This window comes from Oryctolagus cuniculus, chromosome 2, assembly GCF_051225735.1.
Source record: "Oryctolagus cuniculus isolate XC-2025 breed Fujian yellow rabbit chromosome 2, ASM5122573v1, whole genome shotgun sequence".
In the NCBI taxonomy this organism is placed as follows: domain Eukaryota; kingdom Metazoa; phylum Chordata; class Mammalia; order Lagomorpha; family Leporidae; genus Oryctolagus; species Oryctolagus cuniculus.
Genome location: NC_142868.1, coordinates 108,224,533 through 108,240,324, shown reverse-complemented (window position 1 = coordinate 108,240,324; position 15,792 = coordinate 108,224,533). Strand labels below are relative to the sequence as shown.

General features: G+C 50.4%; 1 protein-coding gene across 4 annotated transcripts in view; it reads right to left on the bottom strand.

Annotated features, from left to right (window-relative positions):
- FHL2 (four and a half LIM domains 2) overlaps window positions 1-15,792 on the bottom strand; it is an 83,505-nt gene that overhangs the window by 36,736 nt on the left and 30,977 nt on the right. Inside the window, exon 1 of one of the 4 annotated variants that reach the window (XM_051834948.3) lies at window positions 5,257-5,365. The exons of 2 other annotated variants lie outside the window; for them this stretch is intronic. The gene's annotated coding sequence lies outside the window, so the exon portion shown is untranslated. Of the gene's footprint in view, window positions 1-5,256; window positions 5,366-15,792 lie in introns of those variants that run through there. One more of the 4 variants, XM_008253074.5, reaches the window with a different exon arrangement.

Here is a 15,792-nt window from a genome sequence, read left to right as displayed (position 1 = left end):
CTCCACTGGTCCACCCCCCAAATAGCCACCACGATCCAAAGCCAGGAGCCAGGTGCTTCCTCCTGGTCTTCCATGTGGGTGCAGGGGCCCAAGCACTTGGGCCATCCTCCACTGCCCCCCTGCCCAGGCTACAGCAGAGGGCTTGGACTGGAAGAGGAGTAACCGGGACTAGAACCCAGCGCCCATGTGGGATGCCAGCACCGCAGGTGGAGGATTAACTAACTGAGCCATGGCGCCGGCCCTCCCCCCTAAGTTTTATTTGTTTGTTTGTGAGGCAGAGTGACAGAGAAAGAGGGAGAGAGAGAGAGAGATCGAGATCTTCCATCCCCTGGTTCACTCCCCAAGTGCCCGCAACACCTGGGGTTGCAGCAGGCGGAAGCCAGGAGCCAAGAATTCCATGTGCGTCTCCCATATGGGTGTCAGAGACCTAGTTCCGTGGGCCATCGGCTGCTGCCTTCCCAATAGCAGAAAGCTATATCACAGGCAGAGGAGCTGGGACTTGAACCGGCTCTTCAATATGGGATGCAGGCACTGCAGGCAGCACCCAAAGCAAGAAAGTGAGGCGTCAGCTCAAGAGAGGCTGGCTTGTTGTTTTTAAAAAACAGAACATATCTGGAATCCATTTAAAATCCATTTTTAGATGGTTGGACTGTAAACTATTTGAGACGGTAAGGTCTAAGGCAGATTGTGCTTATCATCGTATAATATGATAGTTATGGATGAGCTTAATGAGCCTTCACTGAGCACATACGTCTGTGGGGAGCTCGTCTAATGTGCCACATAACATGGTACCTTTCAAAAACTACGGAAAAGCCTTAATTAGTCTCTGACAGTGTTAAGAGACGCTTGAATGCTGTAAACGGCTGTTTTCTGAATGAGCCTTTTTTTTTAAGGTTTTTTAAAAATTAATTTATTTATTTGACAGAGTTAGACAGTGCTGAGTGAGCCTTTGAATACCAAAGAGTGAGAAGACTGGGGAAAGCAGCGACCTTCAGCTCTCTTGCCTCAAGTGTGCATGACCACGAGTATTCCAGCATTCTGATCTCTGGACTTTGTAAATGCAGCCCACAAGCGTGCACCCAGCAAGCACGGTTTCCCAGGAATGGTGTCAGGCACTGGGAAACAGAGAGGAAAGATCCATCTCTGAAGGACTTCCAGTTCAGTTCTAGCTCACTGGAATCTAAATTGCTGTTCAGCGCCTATCTTGACGTTTCATCTCAAAACATACCGGTTCAGCAGATGCGAGGCAACCCAGGGCTCTGCAGTGGGGGCGGAAGGCAGGCTGCCTCAAGCTGATGAACCACGAGGCTGCGGGGGTTGAGGGAGAGGCTCCACCCTGTGGCCCTCGACTGTCTTCTTAGGGGTCTGAGCAAGCTGTTGACGCTTACTGTTTCTACGTCCACAAGATGAAAACCACCCACTCTCCTTCACTGGGCTCCTCCCGCCCGTGGGTGAAGTTCACTGCTCTTCGACTGCCTGGTCGTATGAATGCTGGAATACCTCGTATGACCGTGGCCAGCCTTTTCCTTAGCATCCTCCCAACTTCCATGAATGACGGGTCCATCTCTGTCCTGCTCCTGCGTGCTGCTTCTTTAGCGCACTGCATCACAGATCCTGTCCTGATCAGCCTGTATGCTCCCTTCTACTTCATTCATTCACTGCCGAATTCTCACTGGCTCCACAAGTTGTTCCTCCAACATGGGTGGTCTGTTGTCTTTTTGACAGCCAGTGTCAATATTCAGGACCTTCAAGGGTGCTCTTGGACATGCATTCTACTTGCCCATAAACCCGAGCCAGCTGCTTCTCCCACTGTGTGTGGCAGGTGTCTCTCGGCTCACTCAGAACCACGCCCTAGTGGTGAGCGTTGTGGCACAGTGGGTAAGCTGCCACTTGGAAAGCTCATATTCCACCCGGAGTGCCTGGGATCCAGTCTCACCTCCACCTTCCAATCTAGCACCCTGCTAATGCACCTGTGAGGCAGTGGATGATGGCAGGTACTTGAGTCCCTGCCACCCATGAGGGAGACCCGAATGGAGTTCTTGGCTCCTGGCTCCAGTCTGGCCCAGCCCTGGCTGTTGGTGACTATTTGGAGAGTGAACCAGCAGACGGAAAATCCTTCTCTCTCTCTCTCGCTCTCACTCTCGCTCTAGCTCTCTCTCTCTCTTGCTGTTTCTTCTTCTCTCTATGTCACTCTTTCAAATAAATTTAAAAATAAATAAATCTTAAAAAAATAAATAAAAAGGGGCCGGTGCTGTGGTGCAGTGGTTTAATGCCCTGGCCTGAAGCGTTGGCATCCCATATGGGCGCCAGTTTGAGACCCGGCTGCTCCTCTTCCAATCCAGCTCTCTGCTATGGCCTGGGAAAGCAGTGGAAGATGGCCCAAGTCCTTGGGCCCCTGCACAGCGTGCGAGACCTGGAGGAAGCTCCTGGCTCCTGGCTTCAGATCAGCGCAACTCTGGCCGTTGCAGCCAATTGAGGAGTGAACCATCGGATGGAAGACCTCTCTCTCTCTCTCTCTTTCTCTGCCTCTCCTCTCTCTATGTAATTCTGACTTTCAAATAAATAAAAAATCTTTATAATAAATAAATAAATAATTGTTAAAAAAACATATGCCTATATGCCTAGGGGAACCTTGAAGTCACAGAGTATACCATGCAGTTTTACAAAAGCCAAGGAGAGGCGTGACTATGTGCGAAATCCACTTGATTCACCCCACAGTCAAGACGCCAGCCTCGTCTCCTGGAAGACTCAGCCCTCGTCACTAGAGAAAGCTCATGTACTTTGTTCAAGACGGTCATCTGGAGGGAGTGGCCTCTCAGTGTCCCGCCACCTGAAATGCACACTTGATAAACATGGCTTCGATAAAACGTCAAGCTAAAAGCACACAGAGACACAAATGTGTAAGGTTTTTGTCCTCAACTCAAGCTCCACTTTATACTCCATGGCACCCGGCTCAGAGAGAGGCTCACCTGCTCTGGCCCCACGGCTGACCAATGAAGCCACCTGAGTCACAGAGGCTGGTAACCGGCAGTACAGGAAAGGAGTAGAAGCTCCTGACAGCAAGACTGACTTTTTCCACTATCCGACTGGATGATTTCTGCTGTTATGCGAAGCGGTTTAACAAGCAAAGCATACGACATGAGACCTCACTGAAAATGCAGGTGCACTTCTAATAAAACTGAGGAGTCAAGAACTCACTTTTTACCTCAAGGTAAAAGGTCTTGAGCCAGATCTCAGAACCACCAGTCACAGGCTGGGAACCCTGAATAAAAGCCACTTTGATCTCTCTGTGCTCCAGTTCCTCTATCTGTCAAACCAAGGCTGATAGTGACACATACAAATGCTTCCCCGCTTAGGGAGGGGTTCTGTCCTGATGCACCTGTGATGAGCTGAACTACCCTGAGCAGACAGTGCATTTAATACAGCTGTCCTGCTGAACATCATAGCTTAGCCTTCCCCAAAAGAGCCCAGGTGCTCACATTAGCTACACGGGGCAAAAGCACTGAACACAAAGCCTGTTTTATAACAGAGTTGCGTGGCTCAGGGACACACGCAGATGGGCATTTTGGATGCAAAAACCACAAAACACAGCATCCAAAAAACACAGGCGACACAGTTCCCTGTAGAGTGTCGCCGCTCTCCTGCCGATCTCGGGGCCGGCTGGCAACTGCAGCTTACCGCCGGTGGCCGGCGTAGCAAGAGTTAAGAGTATGGAAGCCACCAAACAAAAAGGCTAGCTCAGAAAAAAAAGAGCAACAGTTGGGAGGACGGGTTCTACCGATTGGTTATCGAGTTCATATTGCTTTCCCACAGTCGTGAAGTGAAAAAAAACTGATAGCGAGTCCGTCCAGCATAAACCAGGAACCACCTGTATGCTGCTTGGGACACACCTGCTTCCTAGCAGCCCTGGGGTTACAGCAACATCCTTAGCTCTGTTTCTCAGCTGAGACAACTGAGGCACCGTGGGACTGAGGGGATCTGGCCACGGAGGTCGCAAGGTTGAGGGACCTGGATGCGAATCCAGGCAGCACCTCTTTTTGGCTTACTGCACCTGTCAGACTGAACTGAAATGAGGTTGAACAGGTCTGCACCGAGCCCCAAGTTAGCACTCACCAATATCCTGCTGTGTAGACGCATTTTAAATCACAACAGGCTAACAAACACCGGGAAAGCCCAATTCTGTATATTAATAGGTCATCTTTAAAAATCTGGGATAAACTAAGTCTGAAAAACACGTGACAACATTTCTATATGAGTGCACAATGAAATATTATTTTTTGACCATGGTTTTACTAAAGTTTAATTTTAAGAGTGGAAATTCCTCTATTTCTCAGATTTGCCTCGATTTTTTTGTTTGTTTGTTTGAATCATCTTGAGGATACCAAAGCCTTCTCCCTCAAGGATATCATTTTAAAACACGTGTAGGCAGAGAGTAAGTGCCAAACATGTGAGATGCATTTGAAGTTGTTTGGAAGACAGTTCTGATTATGAGCTCAAATTCTGAATCACGACTTTCCAAAATGTGTTCAAGGAAGAACACACAAACGCTGCGAGGGAAGACAGCTTAGATTTCCCGAGACTGGGTTAGGCTAGTTCCAGCGGAACCAGGGATTTTAAAAGAAACAGGAACGTGATCGGTGATTCATTTAAAATGAAAAAAAAAATTAACATTTTCTTCCTGCAATTTCAGTTATGCTAAGATAGCCCACAGTAGGAAAAGTGACTTTTTTTTCACTTACAAGAAGTCCATTCAAAAATAATCCAGCGGCTCAGGCTTTTAATTTCCGCACGAGTCAAGGCACGAGGCCACACCACACAGCAGCGCAGCCCAGCACGAGGGGTCCGCAGCGCCGAGCCGGCTCCGGAGCGCGCTCAGCGGCTACCTTTCCCGCGACCTGCACGCTCGCACCCGCGGGCAGCCTGGGCCGGGGCGGCGACCGCACCTCGCCAGGGCGCGGACGGCGCGCAGGGTCCAGCTGCGAGCGGAGACCCAGGGGTCGTCCCCTCCCCCATCCTGCCCCATCCTCGCTCAGGATCTCTCATTGTACGGCTCGCCCTCTCCTCCGTGGTCTCCCCCGTCCACGGCTCAGATCCCTTATTCCTGGGACCCCCACAGCTCGGTCCCCTGGTCTGCGCCGTGGTCTTCCCACTCCAGTTCGGGTCCCCTCTCTCAGGGGTCTGAACGCCCCTGCGGGGGTCCCTTCTCTGCAGGATCGCCCCACTCCCGACACGCGCCCCTCTCCCCGGAACCCTCACCGTATCCACACGGCTGCTCCCCTCGCGGGTGGCTGGACACCGAGATACTCACCGGGCGGGCGGCGGCGCGTAGCTGGCGGCGGCGGCGGCGGCTCGCAGCCGGCCGAGTGGAGCCGGCGCTGCTCCCGCCCAGAGATCCCCCGCCGAGTCATTTGCCCATATAAGGAGACGCACGCCAGGGCGGCGCGGGCGGCGGGCTGCGCGCTGGCACCGCGCACCGGGCGCGGGCGGCGGCGGCGCCCCTCGGCCTCGGGGTGGCCGCGCCCCCGCCGCCGGGCTGCGGGCTCAGCAGCCAGTCTCCTTTGTTTGTTCAGTCTGCGCCTTGGATCCTTCCCTCCGGGTCCTGGGCGCACGCTGGGTAGCTGGACGCAGGGCAGAAGCCCGTGGAGGCGCAGGGGGCCGGGACAGGAGGGATGGGGCGGCGACTCAGGTCTGGCAGGGGGAGGGCGGAAGGGTGTGCTCCTGGGACGCTTGCACCTTGGGGTGGTCTCTGCCGCACCCTGAAGTGAACCCAACAGATGACTAAGGAGAACCCTCTAGGGAGGGGATCCAGGCAGAGCCCAGCACTCCAGGGCCAAGGAGACGTCGAGTTGGTCCAAGTTCCCCTCCAGGGCAGAAATCCAAAGCGAGGTGGGAAGCTTCGCCCACCACCACCCACAGAGAGCATCCACCTCTGCGCCCTGGACGCTTGGTGGAGAAGAATGGCACCGCACTCGGCCTGGCAACAGAGGGTACAGCTGGGACAAGGGGCCGTGGGAGATCCACACGCTTGCTCCAGACCCGGCAGCCAGGCCCGGGTAGACACGGGTGAATGAGTGGGTGGTGTTGGAGAAATTCTGAGGACAGGCATGTTATTTTTAACATTCAGATGCGCTGAGTGTAATGCCCTCTGCAGAGAGGGTAGGAAGAATTATTCAATTGCTTTCTCTCGGTTGATAGTCTCTGCTCAAGGCCATGGGAGTGGTGACCACGCCCCCCGAGACCCCACCTGCAGACTGTCAGGTAGCCAAGCCCTGCAAGATTCTTCCAGGGTCATCCCCCTAATCACTCACGTGGGGTGAGGCTCGGCGCAGACAAGAGCAGAGCCAGCAGTGCGTTCGGGGAACCCAGCCCTGTGCTCATCCTAGGTCCCCCACCCACCTGCCTGAACCTCATCAAGGACCCGTGCATGGGGCACAGGATCTCAGTTCCCACTCAAAGTCAAGGCAGACCCAAAACTTGAAATTCAGCTGGAAGTGTGTGTAGAAAAGGCCATCTCCTTTGACACCTGGCTACATTGTTTTCTGTATAACTGCAAATCACCCAGCGGTGGCCTAGTTCCCCAGCAGTGAGTCACAAGCTTCAGTCTGTAAAACATTTTTAAAATGATTGAGCTGTGGCACAGGGGACTAAAGCATCCCTTATGGGCGCCGGTTCGAATCCCAGCTGCTCCTCTTCCAGTCCAGCTCTCTGCTGTGGCCTGTGAAAGCAGAAGATCCCCCAAGTCCTTGGACCGCTGCACCCACAGGGAGACCCAGAAGAGGCTCCTGGCTCCAGACTTTGGATTATCTCTGCTAAGACTGCTGTGGCCATTAGAAGAGTGAAACAGCAGATGGAAGACCTCTCTCTCTCTGTCTCTCCCTTTCTCTGTAACACTGCCTCTCAAATAAATATATAAAATATTTTAATTTTTTTAAATTTATTATTTTTTTTGACAGGCAGAGTGGACAGTGAGAGAGAGAGAGACAGAGAGAAAGGTCTTCCTTTGCCGTTGGTTCACCCTCCAATGGCCGCCGCGGCCAGCGCGCTGCGGCCGGCGTACCGCGCTGATCCGAAGCCAGGAGCCAGGTACTTATCCTGGTCTCCCATGGGGTGCAGGGCCCAAGGACTTGGGCCATCCTCCACTGCACTCCCGGGCAACAGCAGAGAGCTAGCCTGGAAGAGAGGCAACCGGGACAGAATCCGGTGCCCCGACCGGGACTAGAACCCGGTGTGCCGGCGCCGCAAGGCGGAGGATTAGCCTAGTGAGCCGCGGCACCGGCCATAAAATATTTTTTAAAAATGATGGAGCATTAAGTCTGCATTTATCTTCTTTTTGCTTTTGTCTTTTCCATTTTACTTCTAAGGTTTTCCAATTTGTGTTTAACTCATTTATTATATATTTATTACCAAAGTTATTTAGTTCTCTAATTTTTCTTTTCATTACCATGTTTGTTGTGTCATACAGATTCTGGTAGACTGCATTTTCTTTTCTTTTCTTTTCTTTTCTTTTCTTTTCTTTTTTTTTTTTTTTTGGACAGTGAGAGAGAGAGACAGAGAGAAGAGAGAAAGGTCTTCCTTTTTTTTCCGTTGGTTCATCCCTTAATGGCCGCTGCTGCCAATGTGCTGAAGCCGACGCACCGTGCTGATCCGAAGCCAGGAGCCAGGTGCTTCTCCTGGTCTCCCATGGGGTGCAGGACCCAAGGACTTGGGCCATCCTCCACTGCCCTCCTGGGCCATAGCAGAGAGCTGGACTGAAAGAGGAGCAACCAGGACAGAATTGGGTGCCCTGACTGGGACTAGAACCCGGTGTGCTGGCGCCGCAGGCGGAGGATTAGCTTGGTGAGCCACGGAGCCGGCCCTGCATTTTCTTGATTATTAAGAAACTTCGTCAATTTAATTTTGCATTTCCCTTTTGACCTAAGGGATACGGGACATTAGAAATGATTCTGTGGTAATATAGCTAACGAAATCCAGGCTCTGAAGACACACCTACCCAGCTTCTACAAAAACACTGCACAAAGAAATGGCCGCGACAGCCAGATCTGGGTCAGACCAAAGCCAGAAACCAGGAACTCTTTCCTGGTCTCTTACATGGGTGACAGGAGCCCAAGGACTTGGGCCATCTGCTGCTGTCTTCCCAGGTGCATTAGCAGGGAGCTGGATTGCAAAGTGGAGCAGTCAGGACTGTAGGCATTGCAAGCAGCAGCTTAACTTACTGCGGAACGACAGCAGCTCCCTTATTCGGATTCTTATGAAAGAAAAAGTACTAAAAATACGTTTTTAATAAGAATCTAGGAAAATGGGACACTGACGGCATATTCAATGGTATGAAATTGTTAGTTTATTTCCAGTGTGATAATGGGAATATGTGTACCCTTTCCTCCTCTTTTTTCTGAGACTTTCCTTTTCAGGAATAGTGTCAGGATATACACCAGTGAAACATGGGTAGTTTCAAAATAATTCGAGGTGGCCTAAGTGGAGGAGGCTGATCTATACATGAAAGAGCATCAGCTATATGTGGATTGTCAACCATAGTCGAAACGTAATGATGGATATGTGGGGGTTTGTTATAGTAGTCTCTCTCCTTTTGTAATGCTTGAAAAATTTCCTAATGACAAAAAATTTAAATTACAAATGCACATACTCTTTGCCCTTAAGCCAGCATTTCCCCTTACAGGAAATTACCTTGTAGGTACACTTGCTCATGTGTATAATGATGTAGGTACAGTAGCATTGAACCATGTTGTAAGTGCAGCCAAGGAGTGTAATTAAATATAGCATGGGGCATTTTAAAACTATTTGTGTGCAACTGTTAAAGAGACGGAAGTAACTCTGTTTACCAACATGGCAGGATCTCCAAGATGTTTCAACTGAGAAATATAAGCAGAGAACACCGGGTAGATAGCACCCAACCTTGTGTGTGCGTGAACAAAGGAGGGCAGGGAGGGAGCCCGAATCTACTTGCAAGTGGCTGCTTTTGGAGAGAGCCAGGGAATTGGGAGTCGGAGGTGAGAAAGGATACGTGTACACTCTTTCGTTTCTTGTGAATTTTGATCTAAATAAATGTAAACCCAAACCAGAAACATTTTGAAAAGAAAAGCAACATATGCTCCCTCCTTTAAGAGAAACAGAAAACAAATGTTGAACTGAGATTTTCTAGAAAGTCAAAGGAAGCTAGCTAGAGATAAAGAAAGGGGGGCATACACTCTCTAGATTTAATGGCACATGCTTTGGGGAACCCTGCGGTCAAAGGATAAATTATTAAGAATAAATTTTCATGAGACAATCTGGGAAAATACATTTTGCAAAGCTCTATCTCGTATGTCATAATATTCCTAAGACCCAACTAAAGTGCCTGATGGGTGCTGTGTTCTTAATAAAGATGTGTACTGAGGGGCCGGCACTGTGGGGTAGCGGGTAAAACCGCCGCCTGCCGTGCTGGCATCCCATATGGGCGCCAGTTTGAGTCCTGGCTGCTCCACTTCTGATCCAGCTCTCTCTTGTAGCCTGGGAAAGCAGTAGAAGATGGCTCAAGTCCTTGGGCCCCTGCACCCACATGGAAGACCTGGAAGAAGCTCCTGGCCCCTGGCTTTGGATCAGCACAGCCCAGTCTTTGCATCCAGTTGGGGAGTGATCCAGCGGATGGAAGACCTCTCTCTCTCTCTCTCTGCCTCTCCTCTCTCTCTGTGTAACTCTGACTTTCAAATAAATAAATAAATCTTAAAAAAAAAAAAAAAGATGTGCACTGAATGAACAGAGGAATTTGTGGCAGGTCTTTCATTTTGTAAGTTTTCCTCATATAACACATCAAATATTCTATAAAATGTAACAATCTCCATGGCAGTTAGTTCCATCTCCACGTCTGGCCTGGATTTGAGTCCCCATGGTACTGGCTCTGTGACTTGTGGTAAACACAAAACCTCCCTCCCTCTCTCAGTCTGCTCATTTTTTTTTTTTTTTTTAAATTTTTGACAGGTAGAGTGGACAGTGAGAGAGAGAGAGACAGAGAGAAAGGTCTTCCTTGCCGTTGGTTCACCCTCCAAAGGCTGCCGCTGCCGGCGCACTGCAGCCAGTGCACCGTGCTGATCCGAAGCCAGGAGCCAGGTGCTTCTCCTGGTCTCCCAGGGGGTGCAGGGCCCAAGCACTTGGGCCATCCTCCACTGCACTCCCGGGCCACAGCAGAGAGCTGGCCTGGAAGAGGGGCAACCGGGACAGAATCCGGCGCCCTGACCGGGACTAGAACCCAGTGTGCCGGCGCCGCAAGGCAGAGGATTAGCCTATTGAGCCACTACCCCGGCCCTCAGTCTGCTCATTTGTAAAATGGGCTAATTGAGGGCAGTGTCATGGCCCAGCAGGTTAAGCCACCGCCTTTGATTCTGGTATTCCATATGAGAGCCATATTTGAGTCCTGGCTGCTCCACTTCTGACCCAACTCCCTGCTAATGCACCCGGGAAGGCAGCAGTTCATGGCCCAAGTGCTTGGGCCCCTGCTACTCATGTGGGAGACCAAGACAGAGCTCCAAGCTCCTGGCTTCAGCCGGGCCCAGCCCCAGCCATTGTATCCATCTAGGGAGTGAACCGTGGATGGAAGATCTCCCTCTCTCTCTCACTTTCAACTAAACAAATAAATATCTAAATAAATAAAATAACATTAATGGGCTAATGACAGATACTTTAGGAAACTACTGTGAAGATGTTTCAAGTTGCTTTATCTAAACCGCTCGGCACCATTGGCAGAGTGGATTGGAGCATAGTAGGCCCTCACTGAACATGTGCTTCTATTCAGTGGTGGAGGGAGAATACAAAATGGCTTTTATTTGTATCAGAAGCAAGAATCAAGATGGGCTGCTTGCAAGACAACGTCTCTGCTCTTGATAAAAGCAAGCTCGGGGAAGAAAAGAAAAGGGGGAGGTGGGGAGGTGGGAAGGAGTTCCTGGGAGAGGCACAGGCAACTGTGATGGGCAGGCAAGTCCCTCATTGGTGTGCTGCTCTCTCCCGGCATTCCCTCACCAGCCGCCGACCCCCTTCCTCTCTACTGGTGGGTTCCAAACAGGAAAGGAGGGAAGAGGAAAATCCTTTTTGCAGCTTGCTCCTGGGAGCCCTGGAAACTGCTGCTGGCGCATAGCTCAGACCTGCTCCTGTCTGAACAAGCCCTCCGGGTGTTCTCATGACTGCAAGTGCCTTGAGGCGAAACACTGCTTAGGGCTTCCCACTCTGGGTACTCTAATTCACCAGTAACCTGCAGAGTTGTCAGGTTTGGGAAGGGGTGGACAGAGCCAGTGCAGATAGACTAAAGGTGGACTCGGGAACTCAGTCCAGCGGCCAGCATTGCTTGGGCTGCCTGGGACAGCACAGGACGGGGCTTAGGTAGGGAGCGCTTCCTTCCACTCAGACCTAGATGATTTGCTCTTGATTCAGAGGGGCTCCTTAATTGCCTCACATGGTTGGAAGGTGAGTAAGTGTCTCAGATCATCAAGCTGGTGGGAAGAGGGCAGGAGTGAGCAAACCAGTGGGAGTGATGCCATGGGCCCAGGGAGGAGGCAGGTCCCTGCCTGCCTGCCCACCACACAGTGCCAGGCCCACCGTGGGGCTCCCAAAGCCGCATTCCATTGTTTTAGAAGCAATGTTTGCCTGGATCAAGCAGGAAAACGATTCTCAGCCAGCAGAGTGCCCTCCTGCCCATGCCCTGGTGCAAACGTGCCCAGGGACCCCAGGGCCTTCCGCCCGTCCTGCTGCAGAGCCGCTAACTTGGAGAAACTGGCTCTGGTTACAGCTGCGATCCTGTCCTGTTGCATCCAAACTTTGTTCCTTTGTTTGTTGGACTTCCAGGAAAAAGCTGGGCTCCTCAGAAAGGTCAACTTTGCCTTCCCCTCTTCTTTCTGCCATACTCTGGTTAGGAGCAAAAATGCCTGGCTCTTTCTTGCCATACAGAGTTTCCATATCCCTTTTTCTTCTTTCTCTCTTTGGCTCCAACTGATTTCACGGGTGCAAATAGTCAGCGTTCAAAGCCTCAAAACACGCCTGACTTAGAGCCAAATCCACAAACGACTCGGTGATTCTGAGTTTCCCATCTGCGTGGTTAAAGCCTCCTTGGAGCCTATGATACAAGTTTCCATTGCAGCTTCGATAACTCAGTGAGAAAGGTTCTGTCGGTGCACGAATGTCCAATAAAATGGACGCATTCACACCCTCAGTTCGTTTCCATCCATGAAGGTGACTGGAGTGCAGCAGTTGAACCCTGCTTCTAATGTGAACTCTGCAAGAACTTGTTGCTCATTTAAGATCCTTTTATAGGGGCCTGTGCTGTGGCACAGGGGTTAGTGCCCTGGCCTGAAGCGCCAGTGTCCCATATGGGTACCAGTTCTAGTCCCGGCTGCTCCACTTCCGATCCAGCTCTCTGCTGTGGCCTGGGAAAGCAATAGAAGATGGCCCAAGTCCTTAGGCCCCTGCACCCGCATGGGAGACCTGGAAGAAGCTCCTGGCTCCTGGCTCCTGGCTCCTGGCTTCAGATTGGCACAGCTCTGGTCATTGCAGCCATCTGGGGAGTGAACCAGTGGATGGAAGACCTCTCTCTCTCTCTCTCTCTGCCTCTCCTCTCTCTGTGTAACTCTGACTTTCAAATAAATAATAAATAAATCTTTTTTTAAAAAAGATCCTTTTGTAAATTGGCACGGACAAATGTGCATGTTTTGAGAGCTTGCTGTGTCTGATCTTGGCCCTTGTCTGGAATCATCCAGACACTTCTCCACTTGCCTTCCTGGACAGCGTTACTCTCCTTGGTCCTCTGTCAACAATTCCAAGAAGTGTCAATGTCTGAAACCTGTGCAAAAGTGGCACAATACACTGTTTTGAGGGATCTGTGTTTGCTTCTCTAACAGAACCAGAAGCACTTTCAAAACATTTTCAGAGTTAATTTTTTAAAAATATTTATTTATTTATTTGGAAGGAAGAGTTATAAAGTGGGAGAGACAGAGACAGAGAGAAAGAAAAAGAGACAGATCCTCCAGCCTCTGGTTCGCTCCCCAAATGACCACAACAGCCAAGGCAGGGCCAGGCCAAAGCCAGAAGCTTCATCCAGGTCTCCCAGGTGGGTACAGGGGCCCAAGGACTTGGGTCATCTTCTACAGCTTTCCCAGGCCATAGCAGAGAACTGGATCGGAAGTGGAGCAGCTGGGACTAGAACCGGCGCCCATATGGGATGCCGGCGCCACAGGAGAGAGGCTTAGCCTACTAGACCACAGCACTGGCTCCTTAAATCTTTAAAAAAGATCTAAATAAATAAATAACAGGTTCTGGGCCATCCTAGCAGTGCAGATATTTTTAAAATATGCTGAGCAATTCCTTTGCCCAGAACCAGGTCAGTCATCCACCTCCGCAGGGCTGGAGGGAGCCCCAGGGACAAGGGACTGTCAGGTGTCTGAAACGATCGCCCACTGTTCTTCAGCTCAAGAGGGCTTTTCATTTTTTGCTTTCCCTTTAACAATTCAGGATTCTGTCTACATGGCAGTAACAAAACCTGGCTCCCAGAGCTTGTTCACGCGTTAGGGCCATGGTGCGTCTATTGCTCTCCATTGCCACGGGTCCCCTGGGTTTCCAGGCTGTGCTAGAAGCAGATGAAGAAAACGCTCGGGAGGTTTCCTTTTTCCTGAGAGCATGTCTGGGAGGTTAGCAAGCTGCAGGAGCGGTCTACAATCCTGAGCAAGGAGTGGGTCTCTGAGGCCCATCCCTGCTCCTGCTCTTTGCTGCCAGGGGTTCTACCTACAGCCTGCCAGGGGTTCTACCTACAGCCTGCCAGGGGTTCTACCTACAGCCTGCCATGGAGCTGCTTTTCATTGCGGAATTTCGGGAACTCATTTCCTCACCATGGGCTGCCAGGTGAGCTCCTGCTTATCTCTAAGAACCCAAAATAAAGTGTCTTCCAGCAAGGCTGTGTGGGGTGCCTGTGGATAGCCTTGTCTTTGATCATGCCACACCAGCTTTCCCTTGTTTGCAACAACAGAGGAAAAAGAGTGCCAACCCCTTAGAGGCAGAGATTGAGATGTCTGTTTCCACATGCACAGCACTTTGCAAAAGTCAATATTTACTTCATTTCATTCAGTTTTCCTGCAAATGTCTAAACCAACATTAGGCTGCCATGCAAAGACCACAAATGACACCGCTTGAACTAAGCAGATCAGGCCCCTTTCCCGTGTGGGACAGTTCAGGTTTCTGAGGGCTGGGACCCACCCTGTGGACAAGTTGAGTTTAAGGAAAGCCAAGGGGTGGGTATTTGTTGCAGCAGTTAAGATGTCATTGAGAGATCTTCACCCCGTTTCAGAGTGCCTAGATTCAAAGTCCAGCCTCCATTCTAAATTCCAGCTTGGTGCTAATGTACACCCTGGGAGGAGCTGGTGGTGGCTCAAGTAATTGGATCCTTGCCATCCATGTAGGAGACTCAGAGTAAGTTTCTGGCTCCTCTCTTTGGTCTGGCCCAGTCCCAGCTTTTACAGGCATTTGGGGAGTGAATCAGTGGATGGAAAATCTCTCTCTCTCTCTCTCTCTCTTTCAAAAAGTTATTTCTTAAAGCAAAGCCAGAGATGGCAGCCAGTGAGGACTTGAGAGTTCTTCTCCTTGGATCGACAGAAGTAACCCCCAGGCTGCACTATCCACAGGTATTCCAGGGCTGAAGACGAGGCTGTAGGGAAGCCCACGCATGGAGGTTCACGGGACACTGTCTCTCATAAGCTCACTTTTTTTCACAAGGGAGTAGCTACTTCTCCTGTCCCATTTCTTGCACTGTTTCCTGGCCCTTATTCATCCATGGAGAATGTCACTCATTGAGAAACTTCCTTGATGTCCTCATGTACAAACTAGCCCAGGTCTTCATTTTTTTGGAACTGAATCCTGTGAATTTCTGTGTTTAAATTCTGCTTGGGATAATGTTGATTTTCTTGTGAATGTTTAAAAAACATTTACAAATTTATTTTCGTGTTATTTGAAAAGTAGAGATATAGAGACAGAGACAGGGAGAGATCTTCCACTTGCTGGTTCTTTCTCCAAATACCTGCAACAACCAGGGTTGGGCCAGGCTCAAGCCAGGAGCCTGGAACTCAATCATGGTCTCTCACATGGGCAGCAGGGACCCAACACTTGAGCCATTACCTGCTGCCTCCCAGGGTGTGCATTAGCAGGAAGCTGGAATTGGGAGTAGAGCCAAGATTGAGCCCAGGCACTCCAACGTGGAATGGAGTTGTCTCGACCACTGTGCCAAATGTCTGCCCCTTAGAAACTTATGTGTATGCAATGGGAGCAAATGCAATAAAACAAAAATTCTGTGTCCTATAGAAATCCCAGCGGGTTCTTTCATCTACTCACAGCAGTATGAGCGTGTGTCGTGGGTCATTTGTGGAACCAGGTTTAGCAACAACACCCTACACACTGCTTCCCTCACTCACTCGTATTGCTGATGTATACGCATTCCTAAAGTAGACTAGACCCATAGAGTCACACCTCCTTGCACTGTCATCGGGCACACCCACAGAGGCATCCAGACCACATAATCTCCATTCTGACTTAAACGTCTGTAAGCTGTCTTAGAATGTTCCAACCAAGACTGGAACCAGCACTTTGGCATCTGCACAACCACAGGCTGCATTTACACCTTCAACCAGCCAGTTGGGTTTGCAGCAAGAATTCGTTTATTTTGGACAGGTCTGTCTTTCTCATTTGCAAGTTCCATGCACAAAAGGAGAGAGGACAGTAGCTCCTAGCAGGAATAGAACTAACTGGACTGGGGCCAGCGGGTAAAGCCACCGC